Source organism: Parus major, chromosome 7, assembly GCF_001522545.3.
Source record: "Parus major isolate Abel chromosome 7, Parus_major1.1, whole genome shotgun sequence".
In the NCBI taxonomy this organism is placed as follows: Eukaryota; Metazoa; Chordata; class Aves; order Passeriformes; family Paridae; genus Parus; species Parus major.
This window is the reverse complement of record NC_031776.1, coordinates 35,088,904-35,101,021: the sequence shown is the minus strand read 5'-3', so window position 1 is coordinate 35,101,021 and position 12,118 is coordinate 35,088,904.

Sequence of the window (12,118 nt, the reverse complement as noted above, 5' to 3'; positions counted from 1 at the left end):
TGGAATTCCCAGAGAAGCTGTGGCTGTCCCTGGATCCCTGGGAGTGTCCCAGGCCAGGCTGGACAGGGCTGGGAGCAGCCTGGGATGGTGGAAGAAGTCCCTGCCATGGCTGGGGTGGGAGTGGATGGGCTTTGAGGTCCCTTCCAAATGAATTCCATGAGGAATGAGGACCAATGAGGACCATTCCATGATCTCCAAAGCTGCCAGCCCAGCCCCACGCTGGGTCCCATCTGGGATATCCTCACCTCTATCCCCTGTGGCTGTGTTTCAGAAGATCCCAGAGTTATCCCTAAACTGCCACGCTGCTGCTGCTGCTCCCCTGCTCTGTCCAGCTGAGGAAATGGGGACATTTTAGTGTGATATAAACTGTGGGCAAGAAAATTCCAAATCCAAGAGCTGATGCTTCCTTTCTGTACAAAAATGTCACCCCTCAAGGTAGCGTGCCCAGTAAACAGGGAGTCATGCAGACAGATAATCAAAATAAATGGAAATCCTCAATTCAGCTGGCCTGGGTTCTTTGATATGGGTGAGAAACCATGACTTTGTTATGAAATATCACTTACAAAGATTCCTGAAACCTGGTGGTTTTCTGAGCCCTCATCTGTTTATGTAATTTTCCCCAATTTCATCCTTTGTTTAGGCCATGGGAAGGCACCACCACTCCCCTAACCCCACCTGGAGCTGCATGGGTTTCACCTGCTGAGCTCCTCAGGGAGGAATTACTTCATTGAGTAAGTCTCTTTTCACAGAGTTGTTTTTTTTCCAGGATTCAGGTGTGGGATTGCTCTGCTGGTGCTGTTGGCTCTGTGCTCCTTGATGTATTCACAGAGGTCAGTGCAACCAGGGGCATAAATGAGGATGATATTGGGGTTTTTGTGTTTATTTTTATGCTTCCTTGTATTTTTTTTTCCTGGAATTTTAATGGTGCTCCCCACCTGCAGTCCTGAACAGTTGTGGGTGTTTGCTATTCCTTTTTCACTCCTGAATTCTGGATATTTTTACTTTGAATAACCTTGCTAAATTCTTTATTTCTGTGTTGTATTCCTTTCCACTGTAATTCTCTGAAGTTCCTCAATGAAAAATCACTGAGCCTTGCAATTCAGTTTCCTGTGAAACCCTATGGACAGCAAACACCACATTTCATGCTTTTGATACTAAACCTATTGTTCAATGGTTTAAATTGATATAAGGGGAAGTATTGTTAATCCAGGGCAAGTTTTAATTTTTCCTTTTGTGTCATATATGTGTGTGTGAGCAGTGGGGAAAATGATTTGGGGTTCTGGTGGGGTGGGTGTGTTCCTCCAGTGACTTTGTCAATCCTCACCTCTGATAAGGGAACTCTGGAAGAGATTTTGGGAACTCTGGAAGAGATTTTGGGAACTCTGGAAGAGATTTTGCAGTTTGACTTTACCATAACTGGGGCTCAAAACCAACACAAATTCATTAAAGTCTTAATTAAATGGTTTGAGTTAGGAAACATCCAGCTATTTCTGCCTTTTCAAAACGGTGACAAAAGGTTGGGGACTTAGAGTGGAGTAAAACCCCTCTCAGGAAGGGCAGAGCTCAGAGCATCTCTTCTGTTTCCAAAAGAGTTTATTCTTTAATTCCATTGATTCAGCTTTATTCTCTACCAAAAATCTTTGCTCTGAAGGTCAGAGGTAATTACCTATTACAGGTAATAGTCTTTTTGCAGGTGTCTGGGAAAACTTTGTAGCTCTTTGTCTAATTCATGCATTTCTTTTCAGTTTTCATTTGGAAGTGAGAGAATCTTGTAGCATCTTTTCCTTTGCTTAGTTTTTCTTTAAGAATATCTCTGATAGACATTAAATCCCTGGAAGTGTTCACAGTTGGGTTGGACAGGGTTTGGAGCAACCTGAGATAGTGGAAAGTGTCCCTGCCCATAGAAAGAGGGTGGAACAAGAAGGATTTTAAGGTCCCTTCAACCCAAACCATTCTGTTGATATGCAGTGCTAGGAAATAAAAATGTTCTTCCTCTGATTTTATTAATCAGGAGCACAGGGAAGGGCTGTGAAAACTTTTAAGTCTTTATGTGTGCTATAAACTGGCATCAGGTGCACGGAGATTCCTCTGGAGTGTGATCCAGCCTCGTGGTCTCTCAAAAATCAGATGGTCTCAGCTCTGAGCATGGAGGATTCGGAAGATTTTAGGTTTTTGGAATCAAGGGGCTAAAAATACAGTATTTCTTTCACAAGAGATATTGATTTTATATCAAACCTGCCAGGACAGGGAAAGAAAAGATATTTTTACTGCCCAGGCTGATCACTGATGCCATGTTAGAACCCTCTGGTCAGAGTTTTGCTGCTGTCCCCAAAAAGGACAGTTTTTTTTTGCTCTAAGGCCTGGGAGCACAGAGCCTGATGTTGTTCCTGTCCATAAGGAATTCACCTGGGAGGAACATCCCTTAATTTGCAAATTCTTATCTCAGTATTTCCCTGCAAATCCTCCCTTGAAGCAGAGCTTTTCCCACCTTCCTGGAGTGGTTGGGAAGCTTAGTGAAGGTTCTTTATCCTTTCCATCTTCCTTTTAGGACAGGCTGAGGTTCTGGGGCACGAGATGGCAGCAGAAGGAAAATTTGCTCCCACCAGAAATACCTGGCTGGTCTAAACTACAAAAATCCAACAAACTCCAAAAAAAACCCTCCAAAATCCTTGCTCAAATTTGTAAAATTATTTCAGCAGACTTAATGAAAGTTCCTACAAAGACAGTCAATCACTTGAATATCTAAAAAATCCTTTTGCTTTTTAAGAACCTTGGTGATTCTTAAAGAAAAAAAGAAAAACCAAGACCAAAGTAAAAACTTTTTTAGCTCAAATGTAATTTTAATAAATATTTTTGCTGGTTCCTCTCCTTCCTTCCCATCCCATGTATTTATTTTCACCTGGAGTCAGATCAACAGGAGATTTAAACTTTCTAAGGCAGTTGTTCAACAGATTTTTTCTGATCCAAAACTCTGTGTGTGCCCCTTTAGTAGTTATTTATCAGGCCAGTGTGTGTTGTTCCATAAACAAACCCAAATTATAACAAATTAAACTCTTCCAAACTGAATTTGGAAATTCTAATCCCCAAATTTATTTTTTTACTAGAAACTGCAGCTTTGGTAGAGCCTTCGACTTCCCTGGGGAAACAAACACAGGTTTTTAGATCCTGAAATGAGAAATATTCAACACATTTGGGGTGTTGTGGTATTTCAGTGGCTGTTCTACCACAGTGGAAGATGGAAAAAATCCCAGTGAGGTTTTACCTTTGTCTCTCCAGAGCTCTCCTTGGTTTGGCTTCATGATCCTCGTGCTTTGTGGGACAATCTCCTGCTGATTGATATTCTGTGTTTGGAGAGCTGATGCTCTGTGCAGTTTATTGTGCACTCGAGGAAGTTCTCCTGGACAAGCTCATTTAGCAAAAACAACCTCTTAAAGTGAATTTCCCAGGTGTGCTCCTCTTGGGGAAATTATTTGGCATCAATTTTGCTTTCTGGAGCTGATCAACAAATCCCACGGACTTTAGGGAGCAAATTTGTAAAATTATTTCAGCAGACTTAATGAAAGTTCTTACAAAGACAATCAGTCACTTGAACATCTAAAAAATCCTTTCACTTTTTCAAAGGGTGATTCTTAAAGAAAAAAAGAAAAAGACCTGGGAGTTTTGGAAATTTGGAAAACCTCTTCCTTTTCCCTGTGGTTTGAGATGCCCATCTGTGCACTTGGGGCAAAAAAGTAAAAGCCAGACACAAAAACTCTGCATTTCCTTCGTTTCCAGTCCCCTGTGACCATCTGCAGTGGCCCAAAAAATAAATGTATGATGGCCAAGGCAGAGCTCTGGGCATGAGCTTGGCCACTGAGGGCCACAGCTGTAAAAACTCTGGTGGTGTTGGAGAGCACTGGTGACACTTGAAGTGTTGCTTTGACCAGTTTGTGAGAGTTTTATGGGACGTGTTCCAGGGTAACAATGTTCTTTATAATAAACTCTTGTTTCACTTTAATTCCTTTATGCCATTTTCTAAAATGTAGTGATTTACTGCACCTCTTCATGCCTCTAAAATCCACATACCTTGTTAAGCTGTGTGTTTTTCCATGTGAAAGTTATTCTACAAGGAAAATTGAAAAAAACAACCAAAAAACCCCCCAAAAATAGAAAAAAAAAAACCCAAATAATCAGAGGTGACCCATTTATTTCTACAACACTCAAGTATTTCTAATTCTCTTTTCTAAAGATGGAATCTTTCCTATTGTTTAAAAGGCTTGGGGTGTTCCTGGGCACCCTCTAATTCCTATTCCCTTCTGGCTTGCCAATTTAACAATTGTTAAAGAAATTCTCCAGGTAGAAATTGAGTCAGATCCAGATTTCCTTATATTTTTCTATAAAGTTTTAGACAAATACAGATATTTTCCTCAGCCTACACAGCTGTAGAAGAGTTGCACTGGTGTTTTACTGGGTTGGACCCCATCATCCTGAGGGGTCCCTTCCAACTCAGCATTTTCTATGATTTATTTCTCATTTTTTCCTTCACACAAAGGGTGCAGTTGTTTTGTTTTTTGTTTTTTTTTCTGAGGAAATAATTTTGGGAAATCATTGTTAGCCTCTCCTGCAAGACTTCTGATGGTTGGTGCCACACTGATTTTTAATTAATTTTTATTTTTTACCCCGCATTTGATTTTTAATTTAAATTTTTTTAAAAAAAATTGTGTTTTTTTTGATTTTTCATTTTTTCCTTTGTGTTTCTCCCCAAGGCATGAGCTGATCACTCCCTTTGGATGTAGCTGGGTGCCAGCAGCACAGCCACTGCTGGAACAGTGATGGGAATGTCCAGGGATCAGATATGAGACTTGGCAGTTTTCTGTATCAATTACTTCTTACAATATTCATTTATTGAGTTTTTCTTCATCCATTTGTCTCCAAAAAATAAAAGTCTGTGTTTAACACATACAAAAATGTGATGTCCCTCCATAGTCAAAAGCTGTAAAATATTTTCAGTCTCAGAGAAGCCTGAGCTGTTGAATAGTTCACTAAAACCTGAAGCAAGCTGAATATAATACAGAATTTGGTGTGGTCCAGCTGATGGAAGGAATTAATTACTTTCCATGCTGATTTCCATTTCCCATGGTGAGATACCTTGATTTTTTGCTGTGTTTGGTGCAGTTAAAGGGAGGCAGCACCCGAATTTCAGAGAGATTTATTTTTATAGGAGTGAATTTCCAGCTAACTCAGCTGTCCTGAAGGTTCCCACCTTCAGCAAAACTGCACCAGACTTGATTTTGGATGCTCTTTTTGTTCTTTTTAAGGCAAAAAAATCTTTGGTCCACTCAGCTGTTTCTTCAGCAAGATGAAAAACACAGGCACTGAGTTCATATGATGTAATTATGGATATTTTTAAATGGTTTATGTTGTATTTTTTTATTTTCTTAACTCAAGTAGAACATTCATCTGAAGTTTAGAGTTTTAGTTTTATTCAGAACCAATAGAGAGGGAGGGTTGTACATGGAGTAAAAGTATTTTCTGAATTTCTCAGCAGATTTTAATAAGGGCAGTTTTAATACCCTCAAAATATTAGGAGGTGGCATGAGAGAAGGAAGACCTTGAAATAAGAGAAAATACTTTCTTCTGAAATATTTTTAATTCATTATGCCTTTATTATTCACAGTTTTCTTGTTCAGAAATTGTACCTTGATCACAAATGCTTTGATATTAAGGGGAAGGCATTCAACTTAAATACTTTCTTAATCAAGATTTTTTTTTGGTGTGTGTTTATTGTGTGCCCTTCTTAGGGTAACTTTCTTAGGTGATATTGAAGCATTTGTATTTTTCTGCAAAAAACCTGTTGCCATCAATGAATAACAGCTGGATGATGATGATGATTATTATTATTATATTTTATGGTTTATTCCTGTCTGCTGTCCAAGGGGGTTGTGCCTCTTTCTGCTTGTCTGGTTTTCAGCACTCTGCAAAATGTGAGTTTTCAGTTGGGCTTGGCAATACCCTCTCCTCTTTTGAGGGGAGATCCATACCCCATCACTCTACAGAAATGAGGAATATTTCCTGTCCTCCTGGATTTTGTGCTGTGGCCTTTTGTCCAGGGGGTTAAACCCCAGCAGGTGTGGAATCAGTTTAATGCTCTTTAGTCCTGTAGGTACCTGAGGCTGAATCTGCATCTTTGGAATTTTTGTGTTTGGTTTTCCTGATCTTCAGGTCAGAGCTGTTCAGACAAAATGTCCCAATTTCTGCTGTTTCTCTGGGGCTCCCTGTTAGAGGAGTTCATTAATGAAAGCAAAAATTCCTCGTTCTGTTGAATTCACCTTGGGAAAATCCTGCTTGGTCTGTGGAACCAAACTCCCCATCTCAGATTGTGTCAATAACAGCTCCAGTGCAGCCAGGCTGGTCTCACCCATTTAATCAGTGAGCTGGGTTGGTCCAGCTGTTTTTATTATTATTAATTTCAGTGTATTCAAAATCCATGGCTACCACAGAATGGCTTGGGTTGGAAGGGAGTCCAAAATCCATCTGTTCCTCATGGAGCTGGAGCCCCAGCCATGACTGTAGGGTGATGGAAATCCAGGAATTCCCTTCCTTGTGTTCTCCCAGAGAAGAGGTTGAAGATGTTCCCAGCAGGATTCCCTGTTGGAAAAGCCACAGCCATTAGGGAATCGGCTTTTTTTAAATTTTTTTTTGTTGAAAATGGTAGAATAACAATCTCACCACGTTATCAACATCACCTTCAAGCAGTCAGTAAATGGTAATTTATCTTCAGGGTTCAGGGAGTGCTGCATTATTAAAGAGTGCATGTTCTCATCAGCCCCATTGTCTAACAGCTAATTACTGCTGGGATTAACTCCATTTCATGTCGGGGTTTGTACGTTAAAAAGTCCTGAATTTGAACACGAGGTAGTTGCTGGATAAATCTCAATTTCAAATACAAGAGTCACAGTGGCTGGAGGAAACTCTGCATGGCAAAACTCCCTCACCACACTTCTCAGTCACAAGCAGAGTGGGGGTTTTTTATCCTTTTTTAAAAATTTTTTTCTTTCTGTCTTTCCCCAAAGAAAATTAGGAAAAAAAAATAAAAAAACCCCTCTTTTTAAGCTCCTTCCAGTTGATGCTCCATGTTGTGACACGTCATGTAAAACTGCATCTGTTATGCTGAAACCAGAACATAAGAGAGACACTCTTGACATGAGGAATCACAACACGAGGGAACAGCAGGAACGCTGAAAGCGCAGCGCGGTTCTCTCCTCCGCGAGCCCAGCCCTGGGAGAGACGAGGTGTTTATTAACAGAGCTTCCACTCCATCCACGTTTCCTCCCTAATGACTTCTCCCCTCCCTCCAGGCCCAACCCAGCCCTTTCCATGGGGGAAAAACTCATGGAAGCTCAGACATGCTCAATCCAAGGGAAGTTTTCCCCCCAGTGGATACCCCAGGATCAGGCCTGGGAGGTTTTCCCGCCTGTGAAGTAGAAAATAGACTCAGATTAAGCGAGCAGACTTGTTATTTGACAGTTTATAAAATATTTTAGTATCTTTTTGGCAGTAGCAGTTTGAATGTTGGCAAATGTACACATTGCTTGCAGTTACAAAACCTTGTAATGAGTATTTCCCACTGTAATAGCAGTGAGCTGAAATTTGGATAAACCACTTAGACTTGTGAACTCTGACATGCCTGGTAACTATGTCTTTGCAAAAAGAATTTTGTCAAGTATTGGAGCTCCTACTAATAGCACATCCATCTTTCTGCACACTATAAATCTTAAGAAAATTTCTATTACTCTGCAATTTGTCTGGCTTATGCTATTTATTAGCCATTTTATTCTGCTGCTTTAAGAAGTAATGTGATGTTCATTTTATTGCTGGTTCAATAAATTGTTAATTATAATGCAGTGATTGCTGCTGACGTGATTTAAAAGCCACATTAGCACTATAGCATTAAGTTTTAACTATTTTACCCTTCAATTCCCTGTTTATACAACAGTAAAAGGAAAATAGCCTTAGACTAATTTAAAAAATGAAGGTACTTGTATCTATTGATCACATGACATACTAGAAACTTTTGTTGTTTTTTGGTTGGGTTTTTTTTTTAAAAGGTTACATTCAGGTCTAAAAAAGAAAATGCACCAGCTGAGCATGGTCTAACTGTTCAGCAAAAAGTGTTCTTAAAGCAAGATTAACCCCAAAGTTAAATTAACAGAATTACTTAGTTAAATTAGGAGAATTGGCCTAATAGATTAAAGGAACAAAATACCCAGATAAATCATAATCATTTTATAGTTATGTGTAGCTTTTGGTGCCCATTCTGTGTAACAATGGAGCAGAAGGGAGGCTGAGATTGGCAATTGGACCTATTTTCTCCAAGAATGTTGTAAATGGGATTGGGGGAAAATCTCCATTTCGCTGATTTAAAGTAAAATCTAATTGCTGCAAGTGTAATGATCCATCCTTGGCTGAGCATGGAGAGAGAACTGACTCAGGTCCAGGAGCCATGCACTAATACTGGGCAGGATGGATGGAATGATGGAATTCTGAATTCTGGGATACCTGGTGCCTCTTGGAAATGCGCATCAGACATGGAGATTTTGGGTGAAAATATTTACTTTTCTTTGTTATAACGTGTGATTAATTGTTATTTTTTTCTTAACTGAGAAAAATGCACTCATAGAAAAATAGGAGAAAACCAGAATGGCTATGGAAACTGCTACATAAAGCTGTTATATTTGCATATACACATATATATATTTCATATCCATAAAAATATGTATGGACAGATCTAAGTCTTCCTGTAAATCGTGTACCTTCACCAAAACTGATGTGCAGCTCTCAAAGACTGGAAGCTAGAGCTCATTAATTCATTCAAAGCCTTTAAATACAAAAGAGAATGTAAATTTTAACTATTCCCAAGTTCCTCTGCCATGGAGCCATCAGATTCCATAGGGAATATTCACCTTCACCAGACTTTCAGGCTGCAGCATCTCTGGTTAAAGCATCTTCTGAGTCCTGGGCAGGTTTAGTGTGTAATTAATAATATAAAGGGTTAAAAGAAAAGATGGGAAGCTGTGGTTAGGAGAAGCTGCCTGGTTCAGGTTCCCTGCTCCACCCTTCCTCCAGATTTATTGGGAGATCTGCTACACAGGCCAAGAAATCACAACAAAAAGGCTTTCCTTGCTGGTCAGAGGCTTGTTGAAATGAATCAAACACCTAAAGCCTTTAGAGAATCCTAGGAGGGAGAAATCTTGCCTTTAATTGTCTGACTGAATTAAAAAATCTGCCTGGAAGAGACCTTCTACTCTTTAAGTCAGAAATAGTTATTAACTTGAAGACACCTTTTTCAAAAGTGGACTTAGAGTGGTTTTGTTGTAAGGACGGGGCTTAAGCTATTTTCCTGGGGGAAGGATCATTTCCCAAAAAATAATAATTTCTGCCAGGGGGATGTGTTTAAAAAACCCCACAACACCCAAATGAAGCCCAATGAAAAGGAAAAAAAAATAAAAAAAAATAAAAAAAAAATCAGCGATTTATGCCATATTGAATTTGGATTATAATATGATTTATTTTGATGAAGATAACTTATTTTAATGACTCTTGACTTTTCCTATTCAGTCATCCCTCATTTTATTTGTGTTGAAGACACTGGCTGAGCTGCTTTCATAAAAGGATAGGTCCTGGCACTGGTCATGGTAAAAATTACAGATATTAATTTAGATAGAACTAATTTAGATGAAATTACAGAATTGAGAGAAAGTTTGGCAGCCAGCTGGCTCCAAGATTTCAGGCTTTGGGAGCAAAGATCTGATCTAAAGTGACTGATAAAGCTTCTGGAGCTGCCATAATGTACTGAAAATCCTATCCTTGACTTAGTGCTACACGACATTCCAATAAAAGAAATTGGGACATAAAAAATTACTGTGGCCCCTATTAAACAGATTTAAAAGTGGTAAACTAATTGCAAAAAGTAATGGGGATGTTTCAGCAACATCTCATGGAGATCCAGCCATGGCCTAACGCGTTTCCATGGAATGAGTAATGACCTGGAAAAAAAAACTTTTATTGCTTGCAGATCACACAGGGACTGGGGGAGTGATAAATAAGGAAAGGGAATGGCAATTTGCAGAAAATCCAGATTATTTTGGAAGAAGGGACTGGTTTTCAAGGGGAGCTTCAAGGGTGACTTTGTGCTCCATCAGGAAGCCCTGAGGAACTGGTGGGGAAGGGGACAGTGCTACAAACCCGAGACAAAATCACTCTCTGACCTTTCTTGAGGAGCAAGAATTTCCCCACCCTGGTTTTCCAGGGTGGTGAGAGGCTCTGGCCTGGGGCAGCAGGATTTGGATTGGGGATTCTCAGGGTATTTCTATGAATTCCAGGTTGGTCCAGGTGCTCAGCATCTCCTCGTGTGGCTGAGCATCCCAGGTGCCCTGCCAGGCCACTGGGGAATTTTACATTCCGAGCTATTCTGTGTTAAAGCCTGGCTTAAAACCTGCGCTTTTGCAAAGGCTGTCTGGAATTTGTTGAAAAATTCAGATCAATTCCACCTCTGCTAGAGTCAAACAGGAGATTCTGGGGCAGGAGGCTGTGCTTATGCTGCTTTCAGTGTAAATCCCAGCCTGGAATTAATCCCCACCCCAATTAATTAATATAAACTACATGAGGGAGTGGATAAGTGGGAGACAGCCCTGCTCTAAAGGAGGATTAGAACTAGATGGGCATTAAGGTCCCTTCCAACCCAAATTATTCTCTGGTTCTCTGCATTACTTATCCCTAAATAAAGAAAGGAGAAAATGATGAAACTCCAGGAATTCACAGCTCGGTCAGCACAGAGAGCTGAGCAGCCTGCGAAGGGGACAGAAAGGAAATAGCTAAAAGGCAAACTGAAAAACAACCCCACAAGTTTAATGGAAGCATTCCAGTTAGGAAACTGTCAGGAGAACCAGGAGAGAGGGGCCGAGGTTGGTAAAGCCACCACGACCTGTGGCTGCTGCAGCTTTTGGGAAGAGTTCAAACTGTGACTTTGGAAACACCAATTTGCTGCCGGCCCTAAACGGGGCATAAAAAGTTATCCACAAAGCCATAAGAGGAGAAGAAACTCCTGATGAGCTGTGAAACCAGATGCTTTATGCTGGAGAAGTGCATTGTGCAGCCTGCATGTTATGATTTTGTTTTAGGGAAATGCCGCAATGTGCTCGGTAATTTCCAATCGAGATGCGGGCACGGTTCGTACCCCAAGGAGTTTGTGCTGGGAGTGATGTCCCTGTTTGTGGCTGGGGATGCATTCCACAGAAATAGATTTATAATAAATAAGTTTATTTTTCAAGCTGTAACAGCAGTTTAGTTTAGAAACATCATATTGGGTATTTTTTTCATGGTAACAGGCAGCCCCCATCTCCTAAAAAGGATTGAGTCCTTACAGGTGCTGTTTGAGGGGTTTGGGTACCAAGAGGGTTCTGATGGGAGCTGAGGGAAAAACTGTTGGATGGTCACCCCAAATATCCTAAAAACGCTCTGGGCTGGCCTAAAATCAGGTATTTTTTTTCCTAGAAACATTCAGGATCTGGAGTATTTGTTATGATGAGAGGTTGAAGCAAAGCAGCACTAACAGTGAATGGTGAAATAGCTTCTTATAAGCTTCTAAATAAGTATTTAATTAATTTTGCTCACGAGAATCATTTTGATCCTTAAAGATTTTGAGGAAGAAAAGAATGTTAAAAAAAATGTTTGTTTTTTCTTTTATGGTTGAAGTATCATTAGACCATAATTGAATTTATTTTGTGGGTTGTAGGAGTTATTTACTAAATCACATATCTAAAATAATACAAGTATGAAGAACTAATTTAATGCTCACTTTATTGGTGATCTGATAGAATTGTGAAAACCTGAGGGTCAAATAAATCCTGAGTTTGGAAAAAAAAGGTATTGAATGTATTGAATTATCTACACAGAGTAGAAAAAGTGAGGCACAGAAATAAGTTCTGATTAATAAGACAAAGGGAAATGGTGCAAAACAGATGGCATCCCATTCTGCCTTATGGTTATGTATGATGTCATTACAAAACACTGGGATTTTTGTGTTAGGTGATTAGAGACCAAATTAGCAGCTCAACTTTTTCTAAACTTCATCTTAATG